Genomic DNA, 16,535 nt, shown 5'->3' on the forward strand with positions numbered 1-16,535 from the left:
GGATAAATGGTGACAAGGCTTAACCCGTATCAGTGACAAATAATTGACTCTGATCCAGAGCTCAGGGCTGGATTCCCAGCAGAGACTGAGGTCTGGTACTTGCCAACTGACACCAGCTCTGATTTCCACTATACCTGGCTGAGAAATGTATCCATACTGCTAATTGCTTTTTTTAATTTATTTTTTTGAGACAGAGTCTCACTATGTTGCCCTCAGTAGAGTGCTATGGCATCACATCTCACAGCAACCTCAAACTCTTGGGCTCAAGCAATTCTCTTGTCTCATCCTCCCAAGTAGCTGGGACTACAGGTGCCCACCACAACGCCCGGCTATTTTGTTGTTATTGTTGTTTAGCAGGCCTGAGCCAGGTTCATACCCTCCAGCCCCAGTGCATGTGGCTGGTGCCCTAACCACTGAGCTACGGGCGCTGAGCCTGCTGAGTGTTCTTTTGGACACTGGAACCATAACAGACAAAGTATGTTGTATGCAGGGACAAAGTAAAGAGTTATTATACTGTAATTGTTACACAAAATCCCTGTTGCAGCAAAGGATAGCAAATTGAATTTAATAACACTCAGGGCTTTAATGCTTACTTTTAATTTTCTGATAGTAGAAAGTATTTTCTATATCCTTATTGCTTATATTAAAGTGATCTTGGAATGAGATATTCTGAGATACTTTCCTATATAGAGATATCCTGTATGTATCCTACATCACAAATCCTCAATGAGATTATTCTTCCCTATATATATACGTATGTATCCTATATGTATACATAGTATACACCCTGTATGTGTATGTCCTATATGTATAGAGGATATATATATATCTCCATGACTTAATACCTACCAAGGTGTGTGTGTGTTGAAAAGGACACGTGTTGATTGAATTTTCTGCTATAGGGAATAGTGATGTTGGGGGAAATCCTTGCCATCCGCATTCACATAGAAAGTGGGGTTAAGGCCGGGCACCGTGGCTCACGCCTGTAATCCCAGCACTCCGGGAGGCCAAGGGAGGTGGATTGCTTGAGCCGACAGGTTCAAGACCAGCCTGAGCCAGAGTGACACCCAGTCTCTAAAAATAGCCAGGCGTTGTGGCGGGTAGCTGTAGTCCCAGCTACTTGGGAGGCTGAGGCAAGAGAATCGCTTGAGCCCAAGAGTTAGAGGTTGTGGTGAGCTAGGACGCAACGGCACTCTAATAAGGGTGACAAAATGAGACTCTGTCTCAAAAATAAATAAATAAATAATCAAAAGAAGAAAGTGGGGTTAAGCATAAGATGCTTTCCTGGGAAGAGTGGAGTGGGGAGATAGACGCTGGTTAATAGGTACAAACATACAGTTAGGTGGAAGGAATAAGTTCTAGTGTTTGACAGCAGAGTAGGGTGATTATTGCCAACAATAACTTCTTGTATATTTCAAAATAGCCAGAAGAGAGGACTTAAAATGTTCCCAACACAAAGAAGTGATAAACATCTGAGGTCATGGATATCCCAAATGCCCTGATTTGATCCTTATACATTATGTCAAACACCCTTATGCGTACCTGATAAATATGTACAATTATTATCTATCAATAAAAAAAACATTAAATGCCTTTGATGATGGACTATGAAATAGGCACACCTTGGACATTTTATTATGACACAGCACTTCATAGATTCAAGATTAACTCTCAAAAAGACAAAGCGTGAGAGTGGCCCAAGGCATAAAGGAGTATTTTTCTCTTTTTCTTTTATTATTTTTGCCTTCTCTGCCCTGACTTCCCTTTCTAACTCTCTCTGCTTTTTAACTTAATATTTGGAATTTTTTCCTCCATTCCTGTATCTATCCTTTCTCTTCTTCCACTGGAAAGAGGTGTCTCCTCCGCTGAGTACCAAATGTACACAGCACTGTGGAAGATGCAACGTGAATATATAAAAATACATGGCTAAGGTTCCAGCCACATACACCTGAGCTGGCAGGTTCGAATCCAGCCCAGGCCTGCCAAACAATGATGGCTGCAACCAAATAATAGCCGGGCATTGTGGCAGGTGCCTGTAGTCCCTGATACTTGGGAGGTGGAGGCAGGAGAATCACCTGAGCCCAGGAGTTGGAGGTTGCTGTGAGCTGTGACGTGACAGCACTCTACCCAGGGTGACAGCTTGAGACTCTGTCTCAAAAAACAAATATATATATATATATATATAAAACACATATACGATACTCCTTCCCTTAAGAAATTCAGAGTGAAAAGAAAAAAAAAAAAGAAATTCAGAGTGTATTGGGGAGACGACCCTGTAAATATAAAGGGATGCTCATAAGCATTTCAATCACCATATGTGATTAAAAACTACTCACCAAACACAAGGAAAAGCTACAGGGAAGAGAAGAATCATCTCATTGAGATTCATGATGTAAGGCTGATGGCTGGAGAGTAGCTACAGAAAACCAGGCCCACGTAACAAGTGTCTAGGAGAAGCTGAACTAAACCTCTAAGGTCAGGAGTCTCTTTTGCAGTGAGAACTCATGTCGGCAGCGGCATGGTGACCTGCTGGAAAAAGCTCTTAAAGAAAGTGGGATTGTACACCTTTTGGGGATAGACAGGTTAGCTCTGGCTTTTTAGCAGCACCTGTGCCCACATATGACAACATTCTCAGCTGGATACCTATCTTCTGCTAAGGAGAAACAAAAAAACTACATATATGGGTCACACACTCAGAAGTAACGCAGGGATCATTCCTAAACAAACTGTGGTCCACTCACCCAGTACACAATGAATCCAGACAGCAAAGCCGAGAGTTGCACCAGGATAAAGAGGCATCTTTATTGCATGGCACCCTGCAAGGAATACCAGCAGCTAACGCTTAAGACCAGAATGATGGAATTGGCGTGGTTAGGGCTAGTGGGTTCGAACCCAGCCAGGGCCTGCTGAACAACAATGACAACAATAAAAGCAATAACAGAAAAACAGCTGGATGTTGTGGCGGGTACCTGTAGTCCCAGCTACTGGGAGGCTGAGGCAAGAGAATCGCTTAAGCCCAAGAGTTGGAGGTTGCTGTGAAGACCTCAAAGACCGGAACGATGGCTCACAAGCTAAGGTTTTTGTTTTTTTTTTTGAGACAGAGTCTCACTTTGTCACCCTCAGTAGAGAGCTGTGGAGTCATAGCTCACAGCAACCTCAAGCGATTCTCTTGCCTCAGCCTCCCCAGGGGTTGGGACTACAGGCACTCGCCACAATGCTGGGCTACTTTTAGAGACGGGGTCTCACTCTCGCTCAGGCTGGTCTCGAACCTGTGAGCTTAGGCAATCCACCTGCCTCAGCCTCCCAGAGTGCTAGGATTACAGATGTGAGCCACTGTGCCCAGCCTACAACCCAGGGTATTTATTTATTTATTTTTATTTTTTCTTTCTGAGACAAGAGTCTCACTATGTTACCCTTGGTAGAGTGCCATTGCATCACAGAATATTAGAGGGTACACATGTTAGTTACATAATTTGTTTTTGTACCAATTGAATCAAAAGTATAAGTGTGCCCTTCATCCAAACAGTGTGCACCTCCCAACTAGTTGCAAATTTATCCATGCCCTCCCTCCTCCTCCCAACTTGTTTGATTTTTACTGTTGAGTTTTACTTCCATATGTGCACATAAGTGTTGTGATAGATTAGTTCCAATTTAGTATGTGGTACTTGTTTGTCCATTTTTGTATTCTTCACTTAGAAAAATGGTCTTTAGTTCTGTCTAGGTTGTCACAAAAGATACCAGGTCACCATTTTTTAATGGCTGATTAGTATTCCATGGGTATCTGTACACCACGTTTTATTAATCCATCCATGTATTGGTGGGCACTTGGGCTGTTTCCACATCTTTGAGAATGTGAATTGTGCTGCAGTAAACATTTAAGTGCAAGCATCTTTTTTATAAAATGACTTTATTCCCTCTGAGTAAATACTCAGTAGTGGGATTGCTGATCAAATGGTAGGTTCTCTGCAGAATCTCCATACTACTTTCCATAGAGGTTGTACTAATTTGCGGTCCTACCAACAGCGCATAAATGTTCCTTTCTCCCCACATCCATGCCAGCATGTTTGGGGGGGACTTTTTGATAAGAACCATTTTCAATGAATAGGTGATATCTCATTGTGGTTTTGATTTGCATTTCCCTGATGATTAGAGATGTTGAGCACTTTTTCATGAGTTTGTCGGCCATGGCCTTGAGGATTTTAACCAACACTTCTGAGTCATTTGAAGTTGCAAGTTATTTCATTTTATTAACAGCCTTTCAGAGAAAATACTGGGCCATGTTTGGTTATATCTAAGCAAGAATCCTGCCTTGACTATCAGCCTTGGGAAAAGGGCTGGGCAACTCCTACAGTGGTTGTATATGGCACTTTGGAATTGTATCTTTGTGGTGTGAGTTGCATTCACAAAAGCATAGGAAATAACAACAGAATAATAGCCATGGTTTTGGAAAATACAGGAACTAAGAAATAAGAAACAAGAGGGTGGCCTTCCTGAAACCTTAGAAAATAATGGCCAGGTGTGGTGGCTCACGCCTGTAATCCTAGCACTCTGGGAGGCTGAGGCAGGTGGATTTCTTGAGCTAAGAAGTTGAAGACCAGGCTGAGCAAAATTGATTTCTAAAAATAGAAAAACCAAGGCAAGAGAATCACTTGAACCTGAGTTGGAGGTTGCTGTGAGCTATAAAGCCATGGTACTCTACCCAGGGTGACAGCTTGAGAATGTCTCGAAAAAAGAAAGAAAGAAATCTTAGAGAATAAACACTAGAAAAATATCATGATCATTTTAAAATGTTTAACAATTCACTGCTATAAATTAGTGGGATCAGCTAGGTGTGATGGCTCACACCTGTAATCCCAGCCCTTTTGGAGGCTAAGGCAGGAGGATCACTTGAGGCCAGGAGTTCAATTCGAGACCACCCTGGGCAACATAGCCAGACCCTGTTCTCTGCAAAAAAGATTTTTTAAAAGTTTGCCAACCATAGTGGTGCACACTCTCAGCTACTTGAGCGGCTGAGATGGGAGGATCACTTGAACCCAGGAGTTTGAGACTCTGGTGAGCAATGATGCTGCTGCTGAAGTCCAGCCTGGGTGACAGCAAGACCCTGTCTCTAAATAAATGGGATCAAATTGAAAATGACAGATGTTGAAAAGATCAATAAAATAGATAAACCTTTGGCCAACCTAACCAGGAAAAAAAGAGTAAAATCTCTAATTTCATCAATCAGAAATTGTAAAGATGAAATAACAACAGACTCCTCAGAAATTCAAAAAATCCTTAACGAATATCACAAGAAACTTTACTCTCAGAAATATGAAAATCTGAAAGAAATCGACCAATACTTGGAAATATGCCACATACCAAGACTTAGCCAGAACAAAGTGGAAATGTTGAACAGGCCTATATCAAGCTCTGAAATAGCATCAACTATACAAAATCTCCCTAAAAAGCAAAGCCCAGGACCAGATGGCTTTATGTCAGAATTCTACCAAACCTTTAAAGAAGAACTAGTACCTATATTACTAAACCTCTTCCAAAATATAGAAAAAGAAGGAATACTACCCAATACATTCTATGAAGCAAACATCACCTTGATCCCTAAACCAGGGAAAGACCCAACAAGAAAAGAAAATTATAGACCAATATCACTAATGAATATTGATGCAAAAATACTCAATAAGATCCTAACAAACAGAATCCGACAACACATCAAAAAAATTATACACCATGATCAAGTGGGATTTATCCCAGGGTCTCAAGGCTGGTTCAATATACATAAATCTATAAATGTAATTCAGCACATAAACAAACTAAAAAATAAAGACCATATGATTCTCTCAATTGATGCAGAAAAAGCTTTTGACAATATCCAGCATCCCTTCATGATCAGAACACTTAAGAAAATTGGTATAGGGGCGGCGCCTGTGGCTCAGTCAGTAGGGCGCCAGCCCCATATACTGAGGGTGGTGGGTTCAAGGCCGGCCCTGGCCAAACTGCAACCAAAAAATAGCCAGGCATTGTGGTGGGCACCTGTAGTCCCAGCTACTCGGGAGGCTGAGGCAAGAGAATCGCTTAAGCCCAGGAGTTGGAGGTTGCTGTGAGCTGTGTGAGGCCACGGCACTCTACCGAGGGCCATAAAGTGAAACTCTGTCTCTCAAAAAAAAAAAAAGAAAAGAAAATTGGTATAGAAGGGACATTTCTTAAACTAATAGAGGCCAACTACAGCAAACCCACAGCCAATATCGTATTGAATGGAGTTAAATTGAAATCATTTCCACTTAGATCAGGAACCAGGCAAGGTTGCCCATTGTCTCCATTGCTCTTTAACATTGTAATGGAAGTTTTAGCCATTGCAATTAGGGAAGAAAAGGCGATCAAGGGTATCCACATAGGGTCAGAAGAGATCAAACTTTCACTCTTCGTAGATGACATGATTGCATATCTGGAAAACACTAGGGATTCTACTACAAAATGTTTAGAAGTGATCAAGGAATACAGCAATGTCTCAGGCTACAAAATCAACACCCATAAATCTGTAGCCTTTATATATACCAACAACAGCCAAGCCGAAAAAACAGTTAAGGACTCTATTCCTTTCACAGTAGTGCCAAAGAAGATGAAATATTTGGAAGTATACCTAACAAAGGACGTGAAAGATCTCTATAAAGAGAACTATGAAACTTTAAGAAAAGAAATAGCTGAAGATGTTAGCAAATGGAAAAACATACCATGCTCATGGCTGGGAAGAATCAACATTGTTAAAATGTCTATACTACCCAAAGCAATATATAATTTTTTTTTTTTTTGTAGAGACAGAGTCTCACTTTATGGCCCTCTGTAGAGTGCCGTGGCCTCACACAGCTCACAGCAACCTCCAACTCCTGGGAGCAATATATAATTTTAATGCAATTCCTATTAAAGCTCCACTGTCATATTTTAAAGATCTTGAAAAAATAATACTTCATTTTATATGGAATCAGAAAAAACCTCCAATAGCCAAAACATTACTCAGAAATAAAAATAAAGTAGGAGGAATCACGCTACCAGACCTCAGACTGTACTATAAATTGATAGTGATCAAAACAGCATGGTACTGGCACAAAAACAGAGAAGTAGATGTCTGGAACAAAATAGAGAACCAAGAGATGAATCCAGCTACTTACCATTATTTGATCTTTGACAAGCCAATTAAAAACATTCAGTGGGGAAAAGATTCCCTATTTAACAAATGGTGCTGGATGAACTGGCTAGCAACCTATAGAAGATTGAAATTGGACCCACACCTTTCACCATTAACTAAGATAGACTCTCACTGGATAAAAGATTTAAACTTAAGACATGAAACTATAAAAATGCTTGAAGAAAGTGCAGGGAAAACTCTTGAAGGAATCAGCCTGGGTGAATATTTTATGAGGAGGACTCCCCAGGCAATTGAAGCAGTATCAAAAATAAACTACTGGGACCTGATCAAACTAAAAAGCTTCTGCACAGCCAAGAAAATAGTAAGTAAAGCAAGCAGATAGCCCTCAGAATGGGAGAAAATATTTTCAGGGTATACCTCCAATAAAGGTCTAATAACCAGAATCCACAGAGAACTCAAACGTATTAACAAGAAAAGAACACGTGATCCCATCTCAGGGTGGGCAAGGGACTTGAAGAGAAACTTCTCTAAAGAAGACAGACGCACGATCTACAAACACATGAATAAAAGCTCATCATCCTTAATCATAAGAGAAATGCAAATCAAAACTACTTTGAGATATCACCTAACCCTAGTAAGAGTAGCCCACATAACAAAATCCCAAAACCAGAAATGTTGGCGTGGATGTGAAGAAAAGGGCACATTTCTACACTGCTGGTGGGAATGCACACTAATACGTTCCTTCTGGAAGGATGTTTGGAGAATACTTAGAGATCTAAAAATAGACCTGCCATTTATGCACCCAATTTAAATTCTCCCAGATTCTTGAAACAGACCTTACTCAGTCTGAGCAATATGATATCCTATAACACCATAATAACAGGGGACTTTAACACTCCTCTTACAGAGCTGGACAGATCCTCTAAACAGAAATTAAACAAAGATATAAGAGATTTAAATGAGACCCTAGAACAACTGTGCTTTATAGACGCATATAGAACACTCCATCCCAAAGATAAAGAATATACATTCTTCTCATCACCCCATGGAACATTCTCCAAAATTGATCATATCCTGGAACACAAAACAAATATCAACAGAATCAAAAGAATTGAAATTTTACCTTGTATCTTCTCAGATCATAAGGCACTAAAGGTGGAACTCAACTCTAACAAAAATGCTCGACCCCACCCAAAGGCATGGAAATTAAACAATCTTCTGTTGAATAACAGATGGGTGCAGGAAGAAATAAAACAGGAAATCATTAACTTCCTTGAGCATAACAACAATGAAGACACAAGCTACCAAAACTTGTGGGATAGTGCAAAAGCAGTTTTGAGAGGAAAATTCATCGCTTTAGATGCCTACATTCGAAAAACAGAAAGAGAGCGCATCAACAATCTCACAAGCCATCTTAAGGATTTGGAAAAAGAAGAACAATCTAAGCCTAAACTCAGTAGAAGAAAAGAAATATCCAAAATCAAATCAGAGATCAATGAAATTGAAAACAAAAGAATCATTCAGAAAATTAATGAAACAAGGAGTTGTTTTTTTGAAAAAATAAATAAAATAGATAAACCATTGGCCAGACTAACGAGAAATAGAAAAGGAAAATCTCTAGTAACATCAATCAGAAATGATAAAGGGGAAATAACTGATCCCACAGAGATACAAGAGATCATCTCTGAATACTACCAGAAACTCTATGCCCAGAAATTTGACAATGTGAAGGAAATGGATCAATATTTGGAATCACACCCTCTCCCTAGACTCAGCCAGGAAGAAATAGAGCTCCTGAACAGACCAATTTCAAGCACTGAGATCAAAGAAACAATAAAAAAATCTTCCAAGCAAAAAATGCCCTGGTCCAGATGGCTTCACACTAGAATTCTATCAAACCTTCAAGGAAGAGCTTATTCCTGTACTGCAGAAATTATTCCAAAAAATTTAAGGAAGAAGGAATCTTCCCCAACACATTCTATGAAGCAAACATCACCCTGATACCAAAACCAGGAAAAAGGGCAGCGCCTGTGGCTCAGTGAGTAAGGCGCTGCCCCCATATGCCAAGGATGGCGGGTTCAAACCCAGCCCCAGCCAAACTGCAACAAAAAAATAGCCAGGCGTTGTGGCGGGCGCCTGTAGTCCCAGCTGCTCGGGAGGCTGAGGCAAGAGAATCGCGTTAGCCCAAGAGTTAGAGGTTGCTGTGAGCCGTGTGATGCCACGGCACTCTACTCGAGGGCAGTACAGTGACACTCTGTCTCTACAAAAAAAAAAAAAAAAAAAAAAAACCAGGAAAAGACCCAAACAAAAAGGAGAATTTCAGACCAATCTCACTCATGAATATAGATGCAAAAATTCTCAACAAAATCCTAGCCAATAGATTACAGCTTATCATCAAAAAAGTCATTCATCATGATCAAGTAGGCTTCATCCCGGGGATGCAAGGCTGGTTTAACATACGCAAGTCCATAAACATTATCCACCATATTAACAGAGGCAAAAATAAAGATCACATGATCCTCTCAATAGATGCAGAAAAAGCATTTGATAAAATCCAGCATCCTTTTCTAATTAGAACACTGAAGAGTATAGGCATAGGTGGCACATTTCTAAAACTGATTGACGCTATCTATGACAAATCCACAGCTAGTATTTTACTGAATGGAGTAAAACTGAAAGCTTTTCCTCTTAGAACTGGAACCAGACAAGGTTGTCCTCTGTCACCTTTACTATTCAACATGGTGCTGGAAGTTCTAGCCAATACAATTAGGCAAGACAAGGAAATCAAGGGAATCCAAATGGGAGCAGAGGAGGTCAAACTCTCCCTCTTTGCTGACGACATGATCTTATACTTAGAGAACCCCAAAGACTCAACCACAAGACTCCTAGAAGTCATCAAAAAATACAGTAATGTTTCAGGATATAAAATCAATGTCCCCAAGTCAGTAGCCTTTGTATACACCAATAACAGTCAAGATGAGAAGCTAATCAAGGACACAACTCCCTTCACAATAGTTTCAAAGAAAATGAAATACCTAGGAATATACCTAACAAAGGAGGTGAAGGACCTCTATAAAGAAAATTATGAAATCCTCAGAAAGGAAATAGCAGAGGATATTAACAAATGGAAGAACATACCATGCTCATGGATGGGAAGAATCATCATTGTTAAAATGTCTATACTTCCCAAAGCAATCTACCTATTCAATGCCATTCCTATCAAAATACCAACATCGTACTTTCAAGATTTAGAGAAAATGATTCTGCGTTTTGTATGGAACCTGAAAAAACCCCATATAGCTAAGGCAGTTCTTAGTAATAAAAATAAAGCTGGGGGCATTAGCATACCAGATTTTAGTCTGTACTACAAAGCCATAGTGGTCAAGACAGCATGGTACTGGCACAAAAACAGAGACATAGACACTTGGAATCGAATTGAAAACCAAGAAATGAAACTAACATCTTACAACCACCTAATCTTCGATAAACCAAACAAGAACATACCTTGGGGGAAAGACTCCCTATTCAATAAATGGTGTTGGGAGAACTGGATGTCTACATGTAAAAGACTGAAACTGGACCCACACCTTTCCCCACTCACAAAAATTGATTCAAAATGGATAAAGGACTTAAATTTAAGGCATGAAACAATAAAAATCCTCCAAGAAAGCATAGGAAAAACACTGGAAGATATTGGCCTGGGGAAAGACTTCATGAAGAAGACTGCCATGGCAATTGCAACAACAACAAAAATAAACAAATGGGACTTCATTAAACTGAAAAGCTTCTTTACAGCTAAGGAGACAACAATCAAAGCAAAGAGACAACCTACACAATGGGAAAGGATATTTGCATGTTTTCAATCAGACAAAAGCTTGATAACTAGGATCTATAGAGAACTCAAATTAATCCACATGAAAAAAGCCAACAATCCCTTATATCAATGGGCAAGAGACATGAATAGAAACTTCTCTAAAGATGACAGACGAATGGCTAACAAACACATGAAAAAATGTTCATCATCTCTATATATTAGAGAAATGCAAATCAAAACAACCCTGAGATATCATCTAACCCCAGCGAGAATGGCCCACATCACAAAATCTCAAAACTGCAGATGCTGGCGTGGATGTGGAGAGAAGGGAACACTTTTACACTGCTGGTGGGACTGCAAACTAGTACAACCTTTCTGGAAGGAAGTATGGAGAAACCTCAAAGCACTCAAGCTAGACCTCCCATTTGATCCTGCAATCCCAGTACTGGGCATCTACCCAGAAGGAAAAAAATCCTTTTATCATAAGGACACTTGTACTAGACTGTTTATTGCAGCTCAATTTACAATCGCCAAAACGTGGAAACAGCCTAAATGCCCACCAACCCAGGAATGGATTAACAAACTGTGGTATATGTATACCATGGAATACTATTCAGCTATTAAAAAAAATGGAGACTTTACATCCTTCGTATTAACCTGGATGGAAGTGGAAGACATTATTCTTAGTAAAGCATCATAAGAATGGAGAAGCATGAATCCTATGTACTCAATTTTGATATGAGGACAATTAATGACAATTAAGGTTATGGGGGGGAGGAAAAGCAGAAAGAGGGATGGAGGGAGGGGGCTGGGGCCTTGGTGTGTGTTACACTTTATGGGGGCAAGACATGATTGCAAGAGGGACATTGCTTAACAATTGCAATTAATGTAACCTGGCTTATTGTACCCTCAATGAATCCCCAACAATAAAAATAATAATAATAAAAAAATAAAATAAAATAAATAAAAATAGACCTGCCATTCCATCCTATAATTGCTTTACTAGGTATATACCCAGAAGACCAAAAATCACAATATAACAAAGACATCTGTACCAGAATGTTTTTTGCACCCTAATTCATAATTGCTAAGTCATGGAAGAAGCCCAGGTGCCCATCAACCCACGAATGGACTAGCAAATTGTGGTACATGTATACCATGGAATATTATGCAGCCTTAAAGAAAGATGGAGACTTTACCTCTTTCATGTTTATATGGATGGAGCTGGAACATATTCTTCTTAGCAAAGTATCTCAAGAATGGAAGAAAAAGTATCCAATGTCCTCAGCCCTACTATGAAGCTAATTTATAGCTTTCACATGAAGGCTATAACCCAAATATAGCACAAGACTATGGGGAAAGGGCCAAGGAAGGGGAAGGGAGGGAGGAGGTTAGGGTGGAGGGAGGGTAATGGGTGGGGCCACACCTACGGTGCATCTTAGAATGGGTACAGGCGAAACCTACTAAATGCAGAATACAAATGTCTACATACAATAACTAAGAAAATGCCATGAAGGCTACGTTGAACAGTTTGATGAGAATATTTCAGATTGTATATGAAACCAGCACATTGTACCCCTTGATTGCACTAATGTACACAGCTATGATTTAACAATAAAAAAATAGGAAAAATAAAAGAAAATGACAGATGTTGAAATACATACAGTAGCAGAGAGATGAAGATATACAAACATATTGGTTCTTAAATTCTTCAAGTCTGAGAACAGAGAGACACCAATGAGGTTGTCTTCATGGCAGCACTGATTTGAAATGTCAAAAATGTTACAAATTCACCCAAACAATTATTTTCTTTACTTCATGCAAACGCCTAGATTGCTGCCTTTTCCACTAAACTGGTGAATAGATCTTTGTCTCAAGTGTCCTTGACACATGGCCTTTGTTGAGATCCCAGAGGCTGTGGGGTGGGGGTGGCGGGGAGGGAAATGTAAAGTGGTTTAGAAGACAGGACAGTTCTTAATTCAACTAAATATTTTTTTGTTAGAGTCCCAGGACAGATCCCACATTACGGAGCCATCCCCCAGCACGTTTTTTTCAGACTGTGCTCCTGCCTCTGGGCCAAGTTCAAATCTAAGAACTCAAAGCTATGAGCTCTCCTGTCCACTGCCCACCCTTCACACATGGGGGCCATCACCAGGCAGTCCCACTGTTCAAGGCGTTGGGTGATAATTTGAAAGCTCTAGCTGGCTTCCTGGGTTTGAAATGTGTTCAAAGAGAAAAGCAGAAATGAAAAGGCCTCTCAATGCAGAGTAAATGATTGACTAACAAGAGAAAAATAATGGGACTAGATCGGTCAGGAGTCCTCAGGCTGGAGGGATAGATCCCCAACTCAAACTAAAGCAAAAAGGGAGAGAGTAGTCAAGGACACTGGTGTGGCTTATGGAGCCCAAAGAGAGAAATGAGGCTTGATTTTAGTGAGGAACAGATCCAGGGTCTCAAATCCTTCTGTGGTTCAGCAAACTGAACACCTCCTCTCTTCCTCTCTTCCTTTCTTCCCTCAGCCCACCAGGCTCTGAATTCTACCTAATCTCAACTATGTTCCTGGTCCAAGCTCAGAAGTCCCAACATAGGTAAAACTACTCTTTTTTTATTTTTATTTTTTGAGACAGGGTCTCACTCTGTCACCCTTGGCTAAAGTGCTGTGCCATCATCACAGCTTACAGCAGCCTCAGTCTCTTGGGCTCAGGCGATCCTCCTGCCTCAGCCTCCCCAATAGCTGGGACTACAGGTGCCCACCGTCACGCCCAGCTAGTTTTTCTATTTTTAGTAGAGACAGGGTCTTGCTCTGCTCAAATCCAGCTCAAGTAATACACCAGCCTCAGCCTCCCACGCCCAGCTTTTTTTTTTTTTTTTTTAAACCTGCCGTGTCTCACTGTGTTGCTCAGGCTGGAGTGCAGTGGTACTAACACAGCTTACTGCAGCCTCAAACTCCCAGGCTCGAGGCATCTTTCTACCTCAGCCTCCCCAGTAGCTGGGGCTATAGTTGAGCACCACCAATCCCAGCTAATTTTTTTAATTTATTGTTGAGACTGAGTCTTGAACTCCTGGCCTTTAGCCATCCTCCCACCTCGATCTCCCAGGGTGCTGGGGTTACAGGTGTGAGCCACCTTCCCCAGACGAAACTACTCTTTATTTCCCTCCAAAGCCTTGACATATCAGAAACGGTGGTAAACACTGACTCTAAAATCCCTGCTTTTCTCTGGTGGCTACCCTTCTTTCTTCTCCTGGAAGGCTCTGGAAACTGCAAAACCCTCTGATCTGAAGGAGTCTCTACTTTTTTCCCCCCCCTGCCTAATGAAATCCTATTCACCCTGCAAGGTCCGGTTCAAATCTGTAAAATTCTTGCACCCTAAATTAATCCCTCCTATGCTGCTAATTACATTATTAGTCTTTTAACCTTCTCTCCACAGTGTTGGGAACAGCCAGCCTTAGCTTCTAGTAGGAACTTAGTAAGTATGGACCAAAGAGAACCTAAAATAATGGACTTCCAAACCCCTCACGCAAATTACGTCAACATTGACAGGTCTAGGAATTGCCATAAAGAGCTTGTGCCCATGCCATGCTTTTCTTTTTTTAAATTTCAGATTAATGTGAGGGTACAAATGATTAGGTTACAATGTCCTCATTGTTAGGTAAGTCTCTATTGTAATTGTGCCCCTCACCCAGGAGGCGTGCCATATACCCTCACATTGTGCCCATCAGGTGGGACCACCCCAATCCCCCTCCCTCCTTCTCTGTGTGCTCTCCCTCAGTCCTCCCCCCACCTTGAATTAATTGAGTTTTTCTCTTGTGTTGGTGTGTATTAGATTGTCTACTGGCTTCATCTTAGTATTGACTACATTGGATACTTGTTTTTCCTTTTTTGTGATACTTTACTAGAGAGAATGTTCTCCAACTCTATCCAGGTTAATACAAAAGATGTAAAGTCTCCATCTTTTCTTTTGGCTGAATAGTATTCCATGGTATACATATGCCACAGTTTATTAATCCATTCAGGGGTTGATGGGCACGTTGATTGATTCCACATCTAGGCGATTGTACATTTAGCTGCGATAAACAATCTAGCGCAAATGTCCTTACGATAAAATGGCCATGCTGCTACTTTTAATCAAACAAAGAGGTAGGTATTGCAACATGTAAATCCGTCTTTCCAGATACAAAAAGAGGTAAACTAATGACCCAAAGTAACAGTGAAAAGGTACGGCAGCCTTTGGCCTTCTTTTCAGCGTTCTCCTTTGAGGGTTTTGTTTTGTTTTGTTTCTTTGAGCGCTCTAGCATCATAGCTTACAGCAACCTCAAACTCTTAGGCTCAAGCGATCCTCTTGCCTCCCAAGTAGCTGGGACTACAGTTGGCCAGCACAATGCCCAACTAATTTTTCCATTTTTTAATTTTTCCATGAGACAGGGTCTCATCTTGTTCTTGCTCGAGCTGGTCTCAAAATTCTGAGCTCAAGCAGTCCACCTGTGAACCACTGCTGCCTGGCTCTCATTTATGTCAAATATCAAAGTTAGCACAGTCCTGCCCTGGGTTCCAGCCTGCTGACTTCAAGGCACCATTGGATCCCAATGCCACCAGGGGCCACCTCCTTTTTGGCCAAACTTCAAAGAGTAGGATATGGGAAAAAGTATCTTTTTTGTTTTAAGTTCTTCCTTTGAGATTTATTTTTCTATGAAGCCTGAGAGTTTCTAGTGAAAAACAATGAAGTTAAATACAACAATCCAGTTCTAGCCTTTCCCTTCAAAATCTTCTCTGAAGAGGGCGGCGCCTGTGGCTCGAAGGGGTAGGGCGCCGGCCCCATATGCCGGAGGTGGTAGGTTCAAACCCAGCCCTGGCCAAAAACTGCAAAAAAAAAAAAAAAAGACTTGTGCTTTCACATCACTCTAAACAGCAATGTTCTGTCCTCACCTTTCCGTGCAAATAGAGTGCTCTGGCATCAGCCACAAATAGGGTCAGACATTGCTCCTATAAGCCTTAAAGATTAACAAAGACAGCCAGATTTTCTCTTCCCTTGTCAGCAGGTGGAGTGAGGTCCACTTTCCCCTAGGGATGTGTTACCTTCCACTTAGAGCTTTACCAAGGCAGGAACTATAGTCCCCCCCTCCCATAGCCATTGTGCTAGAAGGACACCTTTTCCCTTAATGTTGCAGGCCAGTGGCCTACCTACTGTCAGTTTCTAGGGGCCCCTGGCACCAAATGCCTCCACCTACTGAGGTAGCACCCTGTGGTGGGAGCAAAAGTCACTTCTCTGCTTTCCCTCTCCGCAATCTTTGTCCAGACCTTTGAGTGTCTAACAACTTGAGTTCAACTGTTTTTTGTCTCCAAGACAGAACTTTCAACATTATGGCCCTTTGTAGATATTAAGTAAATACACAGAACTGGGAGAAGGGACAGTTAGCATCCATGTTTTAATTTGGTGGAGTACTGTTACTTTTTTTACCAGCTATTTAGAAAAGAACAAAAAGAAAACAGGTTCCTGATCCACTTGATAACAAATTCAGGCCTCTCCTCTCCCTCCTAGCCCACAGGAGCCAAAGGATTAGATTTATAGAAAAAGCGATTGAAAA

This window comes from Nycticebus coucang, chromosome 20 (genome assembly GCF_027406575.1).
Source record: "Nycticebus coucang isolate mNycCou1 chromosome 20, mNycCou1.pri, whole genome shotgun sequence".
NCBI lineage: Eukaryota > Metazoa > Chordata > Mammalia > Primates > Lorisidae > Nycticebus > Nycticebus coucang.